This window comes from Chrysochloris asiatica, unplaced genomic scaffold (genome assembly GCF_000296735.1).
Source record: "Chrysochloris asiatica unplaced genomic scaffold, ChrAsi1.0 scaffold00013, whole genome shotgun sequence".
Classification (NCBI taxonomy): Eukaryota; Metazoa; Chordata; class Mammalia; order Afrosoricida; family Chrysochloridae; genus Chrysochloris; species Chrysochloris asiatica.
In genome coordinates, this window is record NW_006408531.1 from 16,010,001 (window position 1) to 16,027,260 (window position 17,260).

General features: G+C 40.4%; 1 protein-coding gene and 1 pseudogene across 1 annotated transcript in view; both read left to right on the top strand.

Moving 5' to 3' along the window:
- The window catches only part of AHI1 (Abelson helper integration site 1), a 260,139-nt gene that overhangs the window by 202,007 nt on the left and 40,872 nt on the right, over positions 1 to 17,260 (top strand). The gene's annotated exons all lie outside the window — the stretch shown is intronic.
- On the top strand, positions 8,767 to 10,210 carry LOC102817440 (annotated as a pseudogene).

Consider the following 17,260-nt stretch of genomic DNA (forward strand, 5'->3'; position numbering starts at 1 on the left):
TACTCCCGTAAAGATTTACACCCTCGGAAATCCTGTACAGGGTCGCTATGGGTCGGAACCGACTCAATGGCACTTAACAACAACAACAACAACAACAACACTGGAGAGCAAGTTTCAGAATCACATCTGACATCCATTTAGGTCTTTTTCTTTTTTCTTCTTAATGACTTTTTACTTTCTTCCTGTATGATATTCTTGATGGCATCCCACAACTCTTCTGGTCTTCGGTCTTTAGTGTCTAATATATCAAGTCTGTTTTTCAGATGATCTCTAAATTCAAGTGGAATGTAATCAAAGTCATATTTTGGCTCTCATGGACTTGTTTTCATTTTCTTCATCTTCAGCCTGTACTTGTATATGAGCAATTGATGGTCTGTACCACAGTTTGACCCTGGCCTTGTTTTGACTGTTTCCACAGATGTAGTCATTTGATTTCTGTGTATTCCATCTGGTAAGGTCAGTGTGTATAGTTGTCTTTTATATTGTTTAAAAATGGTATTTACAATGTACAAGTCATTGGTCTTAGAAATTTTTATTATGCCATCTCCAGCATCATTTCTATCACCAAGGCCATATTTTCCAGTGACTGCTCCTCTTTATTTGTTTCCAGTCTTTACATATCAATCACCATTAATTATCAATAATGTTGATCTCATGTTTGATCAGTTTCAGACCTGAAGAAATTGGTAGAATTCTTCAATTTCATCATTACTGGCTGTAGTGGTTGGTGGATAAATTTAAATACTAGTGATTTTAACAGGTCTTCCTTGTAGGCATATGGATATTACTATATCACTGACAGCATTATACTTCAAGACAGATCTTGATATGTTCTTTTTGATGATGACTGCGATTCCATTCCTCCTCAAGTTGTCATTCCTGGCATAGTAAACATGTGATTATCAGATTCATAATGGCCAATACCAGTCCTTTCAGCTCACTAATGCCTGGGATATTGATGTTTATGTGTTGCATTTCATTTTTTGACAACTTCCCTTTTTCCTAGATTAATACTTCATGCATTCCGTGTTCTGATTATTAATGGATGTTTACAGCTGTTTCTCTTCATATAGATTTGTATCCCATCAGCAAATGATGATCCTGAAGGCTTTACTCCACTCGTGTCATCACAGTGAGCTCTACGTTGAGGAAGCAGCCCTTCCTCAGTTGTATTTTGAGTGCCTTCCCACCTGAGGGGCTCTTCTTCTGGTACTATATCTGACAATATTCTGATACTCTTCATCATGTTTCAGAATTCTGGTACTATCTGATAGTGTTCCACTGCTGTTATAATATTTGGAAGTAGTCCGTTTCTCATTCCTAGTCTATCTTAGTCTGGAAGCTCATCTGAAACCTGTCCACCATAGGTGACTCTGCTGTAAACATCAGCTCTACTGGTGGTAGTGCTTACAGAATTACAGCAACATGCAAGCCACCACAGTATGCGAAACTGACAGACAAGTGGTGGTTGGTTTTTAAGGGTTGGTGCAAATGGCTAACGTTCCATTTAAAGTTGGTAGTTCAAGTCCACCTAGAGGCACCTGGGGGGAAAAATCAGACGTTGAAAATCCTGTGGAGTATATTTGTACTCTGACACACGTGAGGTACCATGAATCAAAATGTACTGTATGGCATCTGGTTTAGGTTTTTTTAATGGTGAAATCAGGAACTATTTGAACTTCAAAGTAAATATTGTTAATAATAAATTGTTACCATTGGGTTAAAATTAGAATCTGTGGATTCATGTAGATAAATAAATAGCTGTACCCATTGTTGTCTAATCAACTCGGATTCACAGTGACCCTCCAGGACAAAGGACACTTGTCCCATAGCGTTTCCAAGACTGAACATCTGTATGGAAAGCAGACTGCCTCAGCTTTCTCCTATGAAACAACTAGCAGGTTCTGACTGCTGAGCACTTAACCATTGTGCCGCCAAGACTCTCTATATAAGTATAGATTTATTACTTAATTGAAAGCTTGATGAGAATGGGGTATTGACACAATTCCAGAGCTGCTCTTGTTGTCAGGTGCTAGCATAGCGACCCTATGCACAACAGAACGAAACACTGCCTGGTCCTAGGCCAACCTCACTGTTGTTGCCACACTTGAACCCACTGGTACTGCAACTTGACCAATCCATCTCGCTGGGGGGTCTTCCTCTTTTTCTCTGACCCTCCACCTTACCAAACATGATATCCTTCTCTAGCGACTGGACCCTTCTGACAAATATGTCCAAAGTATGAGAAATGAAGTTTGGCCATTCTGGCCTCCAAAGAGCACTCTGGCTACACTTCTTCCAACACAGATCTGTTTGTTCTTGGTCAATGCTGGTGATTAGAATGCAAAGGTTGGGATCAAAGAGGAAGGATCAGTAGTTGGAAAATACGGCCATGGTGATGGAATGATGCTGGAGATTGCATGATAGAATTCTGCAAAACCAATGGTTTGTTCATTTCAGATACCCTCTTTAGACAGCATAAGAGACGACTATATACATGGACCTCACCAGATGGAATACATGGAAATCAAATTAATTATATCTGTGGAAAGAGACGGTGGAAAAGCTCCATATCTTCGGCCAAAACAAGGCCAGGGGCAGACTGTGGACCAGACCATGAATTATTCTTAAACTGAAGCTGAAGAAAATGAAAACAAGTCTACAAGAACCAAAATATGACCTTGAATGTATCCCAGCTGAATTTAGAGATCATGTGAAGAACAGATTTGATACATTAAACACTAAAGATCGAAGACCAGAAGAGTTGTGGGATGACATCAAGAACATCATACAGGAAGAGAACAAAAAGTCATTAAGAAGACAAGAAAGAAGTAAAAGATCCAAATGGATGTCAGATGTGATTCTGAAACTAACTCTCCATCGTAGAGATGCTAAAGCAAATGGAAGAAGTGAGGAGGTAAAGAGCGGAACAGAAAATTTCAAAGGTTAGCTCGAGAAGACAAAGTCATATATTACAATGAAATGTGCAAAGATCTAGAGTCAGGAAACCAAGAGGGAAGAACACACTCAATTCCATATTACCTTCCCCCAAAAATCCTGGTGGTTCCAAAATGGAAGAGGGTAACTTTATAGTGATTAAAATGAATACGTCAGTCATAAGACATATTGAACTTGTGCACCGCCTGATTAAGATACAGTGGAAAAGAGCCATCATTGTTTCTGTGGTATCTCAGACAAAGATGAACAGCCTGTATGTCATCTTGATAAAACATTCGACAAGCACAAATTGAGGAGTAGTCTATAAAATAACTGGCTCATCACCTTCAAAAGTATCAAAGTCATAGAAGACATGAAAATACTGAGGAATTTTTCTACTCTTCAGGAGACTAAAGAAAGAGGCAACCAAACAGAACTGGATCTTTTTTCCTGTCCAGAATTGAGTAATTGAGTAATTGGTGAAACTTGACTGCTGTTTAAGATTACCCCAAACCCACTGCCATCATGTCAGTTCTAACTCATAGAGACCACCCTATATAGGGAATAGAAAGCTCAAACTTTATCCTGAAGTTGGTGGGTTTGAACTGCCAGTCTTGCAGTTGGCAGGCCAGTGCTTTATCCTATAGTGCCGCAAAGATGTTTATAATGTATCACTGTTAATTTCCTGATTTTGATGGATGTAGTAAGGCTTTATGCTCCTGTTAAGATTTACAGCCTGGGAACCCTGTGCAGGGTCACTGAATCAGAACCAACTCCACAGTACTTAACAAAAACAACAAGTGTTATATAGAAGTCCTGGTATGGCTCTCTACAATAAGCACTCGGCCACAAGGTTGGTTTGAACCACATGGTCGGCAGTTTGAATTCATCAGCCACTCCTTCAGAAACCCTATAAGGGTCACTATGAGACAGAACTGACTCATTAGCACTTGACAACAGCAGTGTTATGTAGGACTCCTGGTGTGGTGCTGTAGAATCAGTACTGGACTGTGAACCACAACATTGGCAATTCAACCCCTCCTGCTACTCTTCGGAAACCCTATACAAGGTCGCTATGAATTGGAACCAGCTCAACAGCACTTCACAACAATGGTGTTATATGGAAGCCCTAGTGTGGCACTATAGAATAAGCACTGGACTGCTAACCATAAGATTGGCAGTTCAAACCCACCAGCTACTCTGAAACAACAATGATGTATAGGAGAATGCCCAAGTTTGATGTCAATTCAACTAAAGTATTTGAGGATTTAAGTATCAGGTCAGCAACTTACACTGAAGTGCGATTTCTTTTCACTTTATTTTTTCTGTAAGTTTGTGACTGATTCAAAAAAATCATTCCATGTAAACAGATGCCATAACCAAAAGGTGATCTGTTTCTTCCAGACATACATACCTGTTTTTGAGATGCCTTTCACAGCAATATATGACGAAAACAACAACAACAACAAAAAAAAAAACCCACATGGCATGATCCTTCCATCAGAAAAAAAGAATTGAAACTCTCCTTTTAACTGGAGCCCTGGTGGTGCTGTGGGTTAGGTATTGGGTTGCTAACCCACAAAGCTGGAATTTCAAACCCTCTAACCTCTTCATGGGAGAAAGATGGAACTGGCTGCTCCTGCAAAGATTCACAGGTTCAGAAACCCCATGAGTCTGAACTGACTCAATGGCTGTGGGGGTGTTTTTAAAACTGGGTTTACTGATCATCGTTACTCAGTTTTTATATTCTAAACTCGTGATTTTGTTCTTATCTAAGAGTACATTTTTTTTTTTTTTTAATTTCAAAGACGATTATTTTTTCAAGAAACATAAATTGGGAAGCATATTACCTGACTCGACTTATTTTAAAATATCAGATGTCTTTAAATAAGAGAGAGTGGCTAAGTTTTTAATTATTTGGACCTAAACTTGTGCCCTTCCAAACATCGTGGGCATTGAAGCTGTTTTGCCCTCTTATCCGTTCACCGTCAGCCTGACTAGCTCTTCTGGCCAGGTAACCTGTTTGGTCTCTCTTGTATTACAGATTTTCTTTTTCTTGTACCTAATGTCTATTTCGGATTTCATGGCTAAATGTGTGACTTTATTTTTCACTAATTTGTGTCTGAAATGATATTCACACAGATACTTTCCTCATATGTTGTTAAGTGCCATTGACTCAGTTCTGACTCATAGCAACCCTGTATTGGGTTTCCAAGGGTTAGCTTCGTGGTTAGCAGTCCAGTGCTTATCCTATAGTGCCACACCAGAACTCCACATCTTTTAAAGAGCAGAAAGTCTATCTTTCTCCTACAGGTTGATTGATGGGCTCGAACCACCAACCTTGTGGTTCTTGGTCCAGTGCTATTCCTGTGGAGCCACCGTACTCTGTTACTGTGATGTATGCCTTTACTGTTATTGTTGTTGTTAAGTGCCTTGGAGTCAATTCCAACCCATAGCAACCCTGTATAGGGTCTCCAAGGAGCAACTGGTGAGTTTGAACCACTGACCTTGCAGTTCAAACTACTCTGCAGTCTGATGCATTAGCCCACAGCGCCACACCAGGACTCCTTTACTGTTACAGACATCACAAAATCATAATGAAAAATTCTTATATTTCATATTATACAAAGATGCTTTAAAAATGGAATTAAAGGACAGCACTATGGAGTTATGGTGTGGCACTGTGGGCTAATGCACCAGACTGCAAAGCCGTTTGAACTGCAAGGTCGGTGGTTCAAGGTCACCAGCTGCTCCTCGGAAACCCTATACAGGGTCGCTATGGGTCGGAAACGACTCGATGGCACTTAACAACAATAACTAAGGAGCTCTGGTAGCGTAGTGGTTACGAATCGGACTGCTAACCTCAGGGTCAGCAGTTCAAAACTACCAGCTGTTGCACGGGAGAAAGATGAGGCCTTCTGCTCCCGTAAAGATTTACAGCCTCGGAACCCTGTGCAGGGTTGCTATGAGTAGGAACCAGCTCCTCAGCACATAACAACAACAGTATTTGTCCATGATCTTTCTGAAGTGAAATCATATGAACAGAATCAGATCATTCTACTTTAAGAAGTAGTCCGTGCACTGATTGTGAGGGCTGGAAATGTAAAGGTGGACGTTTGGGGGCAAAGGGAGAGGAGTGATTAACTTTACAGTCTAGGAGCGGAGGTCCCTGGGACCATCAAAGGAGAAAAGTGGAGAACGGAAGCCTACCCAGAGAAGCAGTGATGCCAGGGCTGGAGGCAGAGATGATGACGTGGGGAGAGGGAGCGGCTGGAGACTTTGGACCCGGAGAAGGAGGGGGGGGTGCAGGGCGGGGGCTGGCAGCCTTGTGGGGTATACCCTTTGGTTGATGGATGATGCATGGAGGGGATTGTAACCATGGCAAGGAAATGATATACGACGGGATCAATGTGTTAAGCTGATGGTGTCCTCCCATGTAAACTGTCGCATAATTCACAATAAAGCATTAAAAAAAAAAAAAAAAAAAGTAGTAGTCTCTGCACCTGCCTCTAGCCTGTAGCAAGTTATGTATAATATCATCCTCAGATTCATTAGAGGTCATTGTCGGAACCCTGACAGGCAGGTGTAAAAGTTAATTAATAGTTAAGGCACTATAAGTGTGAGTCCGTATTAAATGCAGGACTTCATTGCAAATCAAAGAGAAATTGCGGTGGCATAAGGAAGTGGCCCTCCCACATGTTTGATCTTTTCTTCTTAGAGGTTATTACACAAGAAACGTAGTAAAGTATCTGTCCCTTGTAATTTAACAATACGCATAGCAGGTATCATGCTCTTTGATATTTCCTAGTGGGATTTGTATGCACATTAAAGACATTAAAGCTTGATAAACAATTCTTAATATATTTAGTGATTTGAGAAAGATTGTTTTATAATCACTCCCCTGAAAACTGATAGAATCTAATTTAAATAGCATCAATATGCTCTAATCTAATTAGACACTGATTTTTGTAACCCTCCTGTGCTCCAAACCTGAAGCAGTAACTATTATTACTCTTTTCCTCCTAATTTATTCAGTGATACTACATTCCCATTAGTAAGAACACATTTTCTTTTAACAAATAGATTTTTGGCAGTCTTCAAGATTACAGTTTGTATTTTCACAGAAGCCCACATTATCTATGACAACAGGTCGAAATACAATTCAGACTCTTTTGTCAGGATTGTCCCAGTTTTCAAACACTTTTGCAATTCATCTAAGTATTTCTTTAATCATTAGGAATTAAAATATCCTCGTCTGACTAGAAATTGAAATGTTCGTTCTTTAGTCTACATAGTTAAAAGACCAGTTTAACAAGCTGCTAAAATGCATTCTGCAGTTGTACTCCTAGATTTTATAAGGACTTACTGTTGAATTTTGGTCATCTTTTTTTTTTATCATTAGTAAAATTTAGTATATTAGGTTATATTATTCTGAAAACATTTCTAAGGTGTTTATGATGTTACTTGCCATCAAATTAAAGTTATTCATACATGTACTGATTTGAATCATACAGATTAAAGTTGATTCTGTGTTACTTAGATTATGTGATATCTATACATTTTGAGTGGGTTTTGTTAGTGTGTAACTATTGTTTCATTCAGTCTGTAGGTTCACAACGGTACTCCATGTTGCCTTTTTATATTTTAGTGGAATACACTTCATACATGTATTTGTTAAGTATGCCTATTTACATCTTACCAGATATGGGGAAACACAATTATACATGTGTGAAAAGTCTGTGATCCTAAGCAACATTTGATTTTCTCCAATCTATAGAATTTATCCAGAAGTGAGTGAGTGCATGCCTATAAAACTCATAAAATGGGACCTATGGCCAACTCTTCCTGTAGGTAATTGCAGGGTGGGGAGGGAACTGATAAATTATAAGCTTTTACAACTTAAGTCATAAAAGAATCTGCTTTCACTTATCAGTACCATAGCAATTCAAAACAGTGCTATTGGAATTTATATTTGAAGGAAAAATAGTTGTCCTTGAAGACCAGTGTTGTCCATAGTGCCTTTATCTTATTTATCTGTACATTATTTTTCTCCAGATCATATAAATTATGACATTTAGGTTGTTGTTTTTTTCTCCGTTAGTGCATTCCACTGACATTTTCATTTTTCTTACACATCCCCCCCCGCCCCCCCCACACACACACCCAAGTTCTCTTTTGGCTTTGGTAACTTTGTCTACCTGATAAATTTTTTAACTTTTGAGAGAGGTTCATACTACTAGAAGACTATAGCACAGGCTGAGTTTATTGTCTAGATAATCCGCACCCCGTAGAAGCTAGTACTGTACTCAGCACTGGGGAGGGATGGAAGTGATGTGGGGAAAGTGGAACCCCAAAAAAGGGGTGAAATAAGGTTTGTATCTGAGTATCTTGATCTTGTTAGAAAAGTAAATTCTACATCTCTGAAAATAGAGTGGCTGAAACAGATCACACTTCAGTGCACTCATGAAAGAGATGTTACCAAGACAGTTTCTACTCAGCTGTCAGAATATAGCATGCCCATTACATGCCATGGGAATACCTAGGACTGAAGTACTTTGGGAAGGCTGTTTAGTAGGAATGTGCTAATTTGGATCTTAAAGGAAGGACGGGATCTAAAAGAGGATAGGGTGTTCTAGACCAGAGTACTGGATGATTAGAGATGACAGCAGAAGGAAATTACACAGCATTTATAGGTGATACTTGTACTGAAGCAGAGTATTTTAAGAGTGAGAGCTATTGGAAGACTTTAAAAGGTGATTTGGGTATGATTTATAAAGATGTTAGGTGTCTGTCTGCCGTAAAGGCTCATGGGAAGAGGCGGAGAACAATATGGCGGATGGCGAGGAGCCGGAGAAGAAAAGGAGAGTAAAGGACCTGCTGGCTGAGAAAATGGTTGTTGGTGGTGGGTGTGCGGACACGAGACTGGAAGGTCGCTGGAACCATGTAAACAAGTTCCTCTATTGATCTGGACCCTTCACACACCCTGATTTCGAACTGAACACTGAATTTGTTCAGTTTTGTTAGGTACATGTAAAGTTCTAGTCCTTGGAGCTGGCGGCTTAGGGTGTGAGCTTCTGAAAAGTCTGGCGTTGTCTGGTTTTAGACAGTTGCACGTCACAGACATGGGCATTGTAGATGTTTCCAATCTAAACAGGCAGTTTTTGTTTAGACCTAAAGATGTTGGAAGATCTAAGGCTGAAGTTGCTGCAGAATTTCTAAATGACAGAATTCCTAATTGCAATGTAGTTCCACATTTCAACAAAATTCAGGGTTTTAACAACACTTTCTATCAACAATTTCATGTTACTGTATGTGGACTGGACTCTATCGTTGCCAGAAGATAGATAAATGGAATGCTGGGATCTCTTCTAAATTATGAAAATGGTATGTTAGATCCAAGCTCCGTTGTCTCTTTGATAGATGCGGGAACCGAAGGTTTTAAAGGGAATGCCAAAGTAATTCTACCTGGGACAACTGCTTGTATGGAGTGCACACTGGAACTTTATCCTCCTCAGGTTAATTCTCCCACGTGTACCATTGCATCTATGCCCAGGCTACCAGAACATTGTATTGAACAGGTAAGAGTTTTGCAGTGGCCTGAGGAGCAGCCTTTTGGAGAAGGAATTCCATTAGATGGAGATGATCCTGATCATATTCAGTGGATGTTCCAGAAATCTCTAGAAAGAGCATCGCAATAGGATATTAGGGGCGTCACGTCTAGACTCACTCAAGGGGCTGTAAAAACGAATCATTCCTGATGTAGCTTCCACAAATGGCAGTTATTGCAGCTGTATGTGCCACTGAGGTTTTTTACATAGCAACAAGTGCATACATTCCCCTTAATAATTACTTGGTGTTCAAAGATGTAGGTGGGCTATATACATACACACTTGAAGTAGAGAGAAAGGAAAACTGCCCAGCTTGTAGCCAGCTTCCTAAAAATATTCCATTTTCTCCATTAGCTAAACTACAGGAGGTTTTGGATTATCTAACTAATAGTGCTTCTTTGCAAATGAAATCTCCAGCCATCACAGCCACATTAAAGGGAAAAAATAGAACACTTTACCTACAGTCGGTAACTTCTATTGAAGAATGAACAAGGCCAAATCTCCCCAAGACATTGAAAGAGTTGGGACTCATTGATGGACAAGAACTAGAAGTTTCTGATATCACAACACCACAGACAGTGCTATTCAAACTTCATTTTTACTTAGGAAAAAATTGCAGACTCGTGGAAATATTATACTTTGTGCATGCTAAAAAAAATAATTAATGTCATTTTAGCATTAGTGTTGCTGGAATTTTATATATAGATATATATACAACGTCATCTCTCTCCCGCAGAGCAGCTGATGGTTTTGAACTGCTGACCGTAAGGTTCACAGCCAGGTTCTTAACCACTACACTATCAGAGCTCCTTGATGAAGATCAAAGAACACAGCCTTTGGTATGGATTGCATGTCAATGTCAAGGAAACAAGAATCCTCACCGCTGGACCAATAAACAACATTCTTATAAACAGAGAAAAGATTGAAGTTGTCAAGGACTTCATTCTTCTTGGATCAACTATCAACATTCTTGGAAGCAGCAGTCAAGAGATCAGATGATGTATTGCATTAGGCAAATCTGCTGCACAGGAACTTTTTAAAGTGTTGAAGAGCAGAGATGTCAGCTTGAGGACTAAGGTACGCCTGACCCAAGCCATGGTATTTTCAATAACCTCATATGGATGTGAAAGCTGGACAGTGAATAAGGAAGATCATAGAAGAAATGAAGCCTTTGAATTGTGGTGTTGGAGGAGAATACTAAAAGTGCCATGGACTGCCAAAAGAACCAATAGATCTGTTTTGGAAGAAGTGCAGCCAGAGTGCTCCTTGGAGGCCAGGATGGCTAAGCTTCATCTCTCATACTTTGGACATATTGTAAGAATGGAACAGTCACTGGAGAAAGATGTCATGCTGGGTAAGATGGAGGGTCAGAGAAAAAGAGGGAGACCCCCAACGAGATGGATCGGCTAGGTGGCACCATTGATGGCATCGAGTGTGGCGGCGGTAGTGAGGTTGGCCCAGGATTGGACATTGTTTCGTTCTGCTGTGCATGGGGTCACTATGAGTTGGTTCTGACTCGATGGCACCTGACAACAACAACAACAACATATACACAACAAACTGCTCTTTTTTAAAACTTTGTAACTTTCCCTTGAAGACAGAATTTTGGGGTTGTTGCTTGTAAGCATTTTCATTAACGATAAAAGAAACGATGCCTGGAAAGATGATGTACAAATGTTTTGCTTCTCTTCGAAGAGCAAGGCAAACGCAGTCTTGTGTGTGAATCTGAGCACCTACATACACAGAAGATGCCCCTTTAAAGAAAATAAGGATGTTAAGTTTTAAATAACATTGCATATTACCACCTATTTGAGACATTGAACACAGAGTATTTCTTGTTTAATTCAATGTTCATTTAATTGTGGCTGTCCAAATTAATATAAATTATTGCAAAGGGTTATCTTGTCTATAATAATATGTAAATGGTGTAACAGCTGAAAACTTGTGCATGGAAATGGGGATTTGTTCATGTATTCATTGTGCCAGAGAGGCCAATGTACACAATATTAAAGCCAACGTGTTTAAAGGGAAGAAAAAAAAAAAAAGATGTTAGGCAAGGCATTAAGAGTTTGTCATTATAAGCGATAGTAAGGCATTGAAGTGTGAAAATATTTTCATCAAGGGGTGCATAACAAGAGTGCTTCAAAAAGTTCATGGACAAATGGAATTAAAAGGTACTGGAATTTTTCCAAGAACTTTTTGAAGACCCCTCGTATTTTAGAATTGAAATAGCAGCAGCTCATGAAAACAGGGATAGGGCGGAGGTAGGAAGAAGGTATGTGAGCTGGGAGTTACTGCAGTCTACACTTGAGGCGATAAGGATGTGGATGGACGATTGGAGGTGGAAAAGGCAGCACACAGACAAGAAACATTGGAGATTAGAACTGACCACAGAGACACGAAAGAAAAGTGAGGGAGTTATGATGATTCCAGAACTCCTAGAGAACGACAACCCCACTAATAGATTTGGAAAAACACAGGAACAAAGGATTTGGGGGTGGGGGTAGGGAGATGAGTAGATTCCATTTAACCCAGTGCTATGGAGTCAATGCCTACTCATAGCAACTCTGTAGGACTGCTTCTTAGGGTTTCCAAGACTATAAATCTTTATAAGAGCAGACAGCCTCATCACTCTCCCACAGAGCAGCTGGTAGGTCTGAACCACAAACATGGGTAGCAGCCCAATGCTTAATGCATAGTGCCACCAGGGTTCCTTAGATTCAGTTGGTTGTTGTGGGCTTTTAAGTCAGTTCCCATACATAGCAACACGGTATAGAGTTTCCAACAGTGGCTGGTGGACTTGAACTGCCAACGTTGGAGTTAGCAGTCCAGTGTTTATCCTACAGCGCCACACCATTTAGACATGTTAAATTTCAGGTCCCTGTAGGCCATGAACAAGAGAACTGAGAATGCAGTCTTAGATCTCAGACAAGAATATGGGTTTCAAGATCAAATTTGTTATGCTTGATAGTCCAGAAGAGTGGTCCAGGCATCAGAAGGCTCAGACCCAGATGCTGAAGGTCACATACATCGTCATAGTGGGGAGGAAGCACAACAGATATCCAGAGACCCTGTCTAAGAAGGGGCAGTCTCCTCCCCACCTTCCAAATCCATTCTCCACAAAGCTGTTCATCCTCAGCACAGATAAGATCATGTGTTGAGGATGTATGCTGTGACCCACCTCCCAGTTGAAAATCATGCTTTTTAACATGTCACTGAGATCTTTCACTACCTTTCTAAACTTACTGCGCACCTTTTTCCCCAGGTTCACCCTGGGAACTCTGATGTACTTATAGTTTAATTATGTGTGGTTCTCTTACACTGAGAGGCAGTATCTGAAAAGGGGTTAAGAACATTGATACCAAAACCAAATTACCTGGCTGCAAGGTTTGGCTCAGCCCCTTTTACTCAATAGCTTCAGGCAAGTTTCTCTCCATCTCATTGTGCTTCAGTTTCATCATCTATAAAATAGAGATAGCAATACTGACTTCAAGGATTCTTGTGAGGATGCAACCAGTTAATGTATCTAATGTAAAGCACTTAGAACAGGGCCTGCTACAAATCACTTGCTCAGAAATGTGTTCATACTATCTGTGTGCTTGATGTTCCCCTGCAATTTCCTCCCCTCTCGCCTTTGTCCTCCCCTTTCTCCTAGGAAATGTCTGCTTCAAAAAGTTTGTGGGGAAGTGGAATTAAAAGGTAATGGAACATTCCCACAAACGTTTTGAAGCCGCCTCACATTTCCAGTTAAAGTCTCATATCTGTGAAGCTCAGCCTGATGATTCTCATCGTCCCAGGGCCCCCTGTCCCTGCTCCAGGCTTTGTGAGACACACTCCACTGTGCATCAGTCACCCCCAGGATCCTTTCACACTTCTAGGGTGTTGTGGTTTGTTGTTAAGTTGCTGCCCGTCGGTTCTGACTCATAGCGACTCTATGTAGGGTTTCTGACGCTGTAAATCTTTGCGGGAGCAGAAAGCCTCATCTTCTGCGGAGCAGCTGGTGAGCTTGAATTGCCACCCTTGTAGTTTACAGTACCACCGAGCTCCCACAGGATATGCTGCTGTCTGGTCCTTACTGAGTAGCAGCTGTTACGTTGGAACTGCCAACCTTGTGGTTCAAAACCACCTTGTGGTCCAGTGTTTGACCCTACAGTGCCATACCAAGACTCCTCCATAGGGTATTTGTTGGTTCTGAGTGCTGTCGAGTCAGTTCTAGACCCATAGTGACTTTGTTTAGGGTTTCCATGGAGTGGCTGGTAAACTTGAACTGTCCATCTTGTGGTTCAAACCTACTTTGCAGTCCAGCGCATTAACCCACAGCGCCACACTATGTTGTTGTTAAGTACCGTGGAGTCAGTTCCAACTCGTAGTGACCCTGCACAGGGTTTCTGAGGCTGTAAATCTTTACAGGAGCAGAACGCCTCATCTTTCTCCCAGGGAACCGCTGGTAGTTTCGAACTGCTGACCTTGAGGTTAGCAGCCCGATTCGTAACCACTATGCTACCAATGCACAACACTATAGACCAGATTATATTGCAATTTTGGTTTAGAAACTATTTCTGTTCCCCAGGACTGACATGTTTATGCCTATAGGACTGGCTTGTTTATCTCTCCCAAACACTGTAACATTAACAGATTTCATAATGCTCCTTCTATGCTGTCTGTATTTAGCACATTAGAAACATATAGAAGACTGCACAAAACCAAAATTATAGCAATTTCTTTCTCTGCTGCCTTTTAGTTTTAGGTCATTTGCTTAAGGAGCATTATCATTCAATAACAATTTAAATGTACTGTAAGAAAACATTTTTAATACTTATTTCAAAATAAGATTATTCACACCTATATGAATTTTGTTCTCTTTCCCGTCAATATGAAATGTAGATGCAGAGTCACTTTAAGAAAGCACAACTCTCATCGATTGCAGAAACCCAAGCTTCGTTTGATTATTCCATAAATGAAGGAAACAATAATAGGTTGGAAAGTTTTACAGAGAACACACTTTTAACACTGTGTCTCATGGGATGCAATTTTCCTTTTTTCGAGGTTAATCTAAATGCATCAAACCAGTACCCTGTGTTCCTGCTTAGGTAGACATCTCCCAGCACTAATGATCCATAGAGTCGCTGAGTTCCTTCTTCCTGTGATGTTCTGTATCCTGCCGCCGTCTCAGCGCGCCCAGCACTGATACCAGTCTTTGGCCCAGATAACGACGCAGCAGTCCTAACAGAGACACCCCATGGCATAACCACATAATTGGGTCACAGATTAGTTTGATTCCCTGAAGGAAATGAAACCTCAACTGAGGTCTGGTTTTTTAATGAAACTTTGTAAAGTTTTTCCTGTCACCATACACCTACCTAGTTATGTCTTATGACAACCTCTGAGAACCCTTTTTTTGTTTTTTTATTTAGAGTTTAATTTACCAAACCTGGAATTTTTTTTTTTTTTTCCCTCCCAGAAATGAAGTCGGTGTTAATATTTTGTTTGGGAACTGTTCACATTTATAGCTATGGGTGATCTATGAAACTATTTTACTACAAAACACCAGTCCTCTAAAATAACTCGAGTAACTTGTTGTTGTTACGTGCCCTCAAGTCCGTTCCAACTTCTAGAGATCCTGTGTCCAGCTGCCCAGTCCTGCCCCCATCCTCACAATCATTTTTCTGTTTGAGCCCCAATGTTACAACGATTGTGTTGATTGTCTTGTTGATGATCTTCTTCTTCTTCACTGACCTTTACTTTACCAGGCATGATGACCTCCTGATAGCATGTCAGAACTTTAAGAGGTAATAATCTTACCTAACATTTATATGCCAGGCACTATAGAAAAAGTGTTTTGTGTGGATTATCTCATTTGGATTTCATAATAACCGTAAGATGAAGGTGTTACGTTTTGTTATTGTTTTTGTTTTTGCCATTTGACAGTTGAGGAAACTGAGATATATAACAAGGCTTTCAGGAACTTCTAGAAACATTTACATTCACTGTGTTCACACATTATGGTAGATGATCCAGATATTACATTTAACTTTCCAAAAGCAGAATCCATTTTTATATATAAATCAGTAAACTGTATTATCACTCAGTGGCTAAAAGCAGGCTTTTATGGAAATGGAAGCAGTCCAGGTAATAATAACAACAATTAACACACAGAATTCTAATATATACTATATATGCTCTTTTCATGTTGATAAGATTCCTAAAATAACTTTTAATGAGATTAGACTGGAGCGTGGTAATGAAGGGTGTAGATCCATGGCACTGCTGAAGAGACAGAATGACACTGATGAGGGGTCAGGGAGGCCTTGATTTGAGGGGAAGGATTAAAGGACACAACAAAATACAGATCCGGCCTCTTTAACCAACTGACCACAGAAGTTATCTAAAGAAACATCACTCCCACCCAAGAAGTTTCCAATATAATTAGAGATTATTGGACAGCAATTTAGAATGTTTCCTGGGAATAGTGGGACCTCAATTTTTAGAGCTGTAGGGCGAGGTGAAGACATAACCATGAGCAGTCTGGATGTGAGCAGAGGAGCTTGGGGTTTGGTGGGAAGAAAGGGGCCCAGAAGCTGTGGTTTTTCTAGTGCACTGTCAGAGTCACCTGTGACCTTGAGAAAGGAAATTACCAACACCTGCAACTCTTCAAACTCTGCTACCCACATGCCACAGACAGCTGTGTGAAGAGTTGGAGTGAGGGAATGAGAAGGTCATTGTGAATATCCGCCCTGAATGAGGGCATGGGGCTTCCTGAAGACCTGTGTGGAAAGCTCACTATATCTGTACTCTTAAGTTCCAGCTAATACCTGTATTTGAAAAGCACCCCAGTTGATATTTCTAATTTTAATTATTCGTTTGTTTCTCCAGTCTACTAAATCAAATTTATCATCAGCATTTGTTTAGGCTGTTACCATTTGGTAAGCTGAAGAATCTAGAGCTTTGTTGTTAGATTCCGTGGAGTCAAGTTCCTGAAGTCAGTTCCAGCTCATAGCAGTCTATGTATGTCCAACAGAACAAAACGCTGAGACAACCTGACAGTTGTTATGTTTGAGCCAGTTATTGTAGCCACTTAGTCCATCTCATTGAGGGTTTTCCTTTCTCTCACTGACTCTTTACCAAGCATGATGTCCTTCTCCAGGGAATGATTCCTACTAATAACATGCCCAAATTAGATGAGGCAAAGCATTGCCATCCTGGCTTCTGAAGAGGATTCTGGCTGTGCTTTTCCAAGACTGATTTGTTCCGTTCTAGCAGTCCATGATACATTCAGTCTTGCTCCTCAACACCGTAATTCAAAGGTATCAATTATTTTGTCTTCCTTATCTATTATTCAGCTTTGTCATGCATATGTTGTTCTTGTTAGGTGCCATCAATTTGGTACTGACGCATAGCGACCTTATGCACAACAGAACAAATGCTGTCCGTCTTGTGCCAACCTCACAATCATTGCTATGTTTGAGCCCACTGCTACTACCCTTGTGCCAGTCTATCTCCTTGGAGGTCTTCCTCTTTTTTTTTGGATCCTCCAATTAACATATCATAATATCCTTCTCCAGGGACCGGTCCCTCCTGACAATATGTCCAAAGTATAAGAGATGAAGTCTGACCATCCTAGGTTCCAAGGGGTTACACTTCTTCCAACACATACTATTTGTTCTTTTGGCATTCCATGATACTTTTAAATATTCTCCTCCAACACCATAACTCAA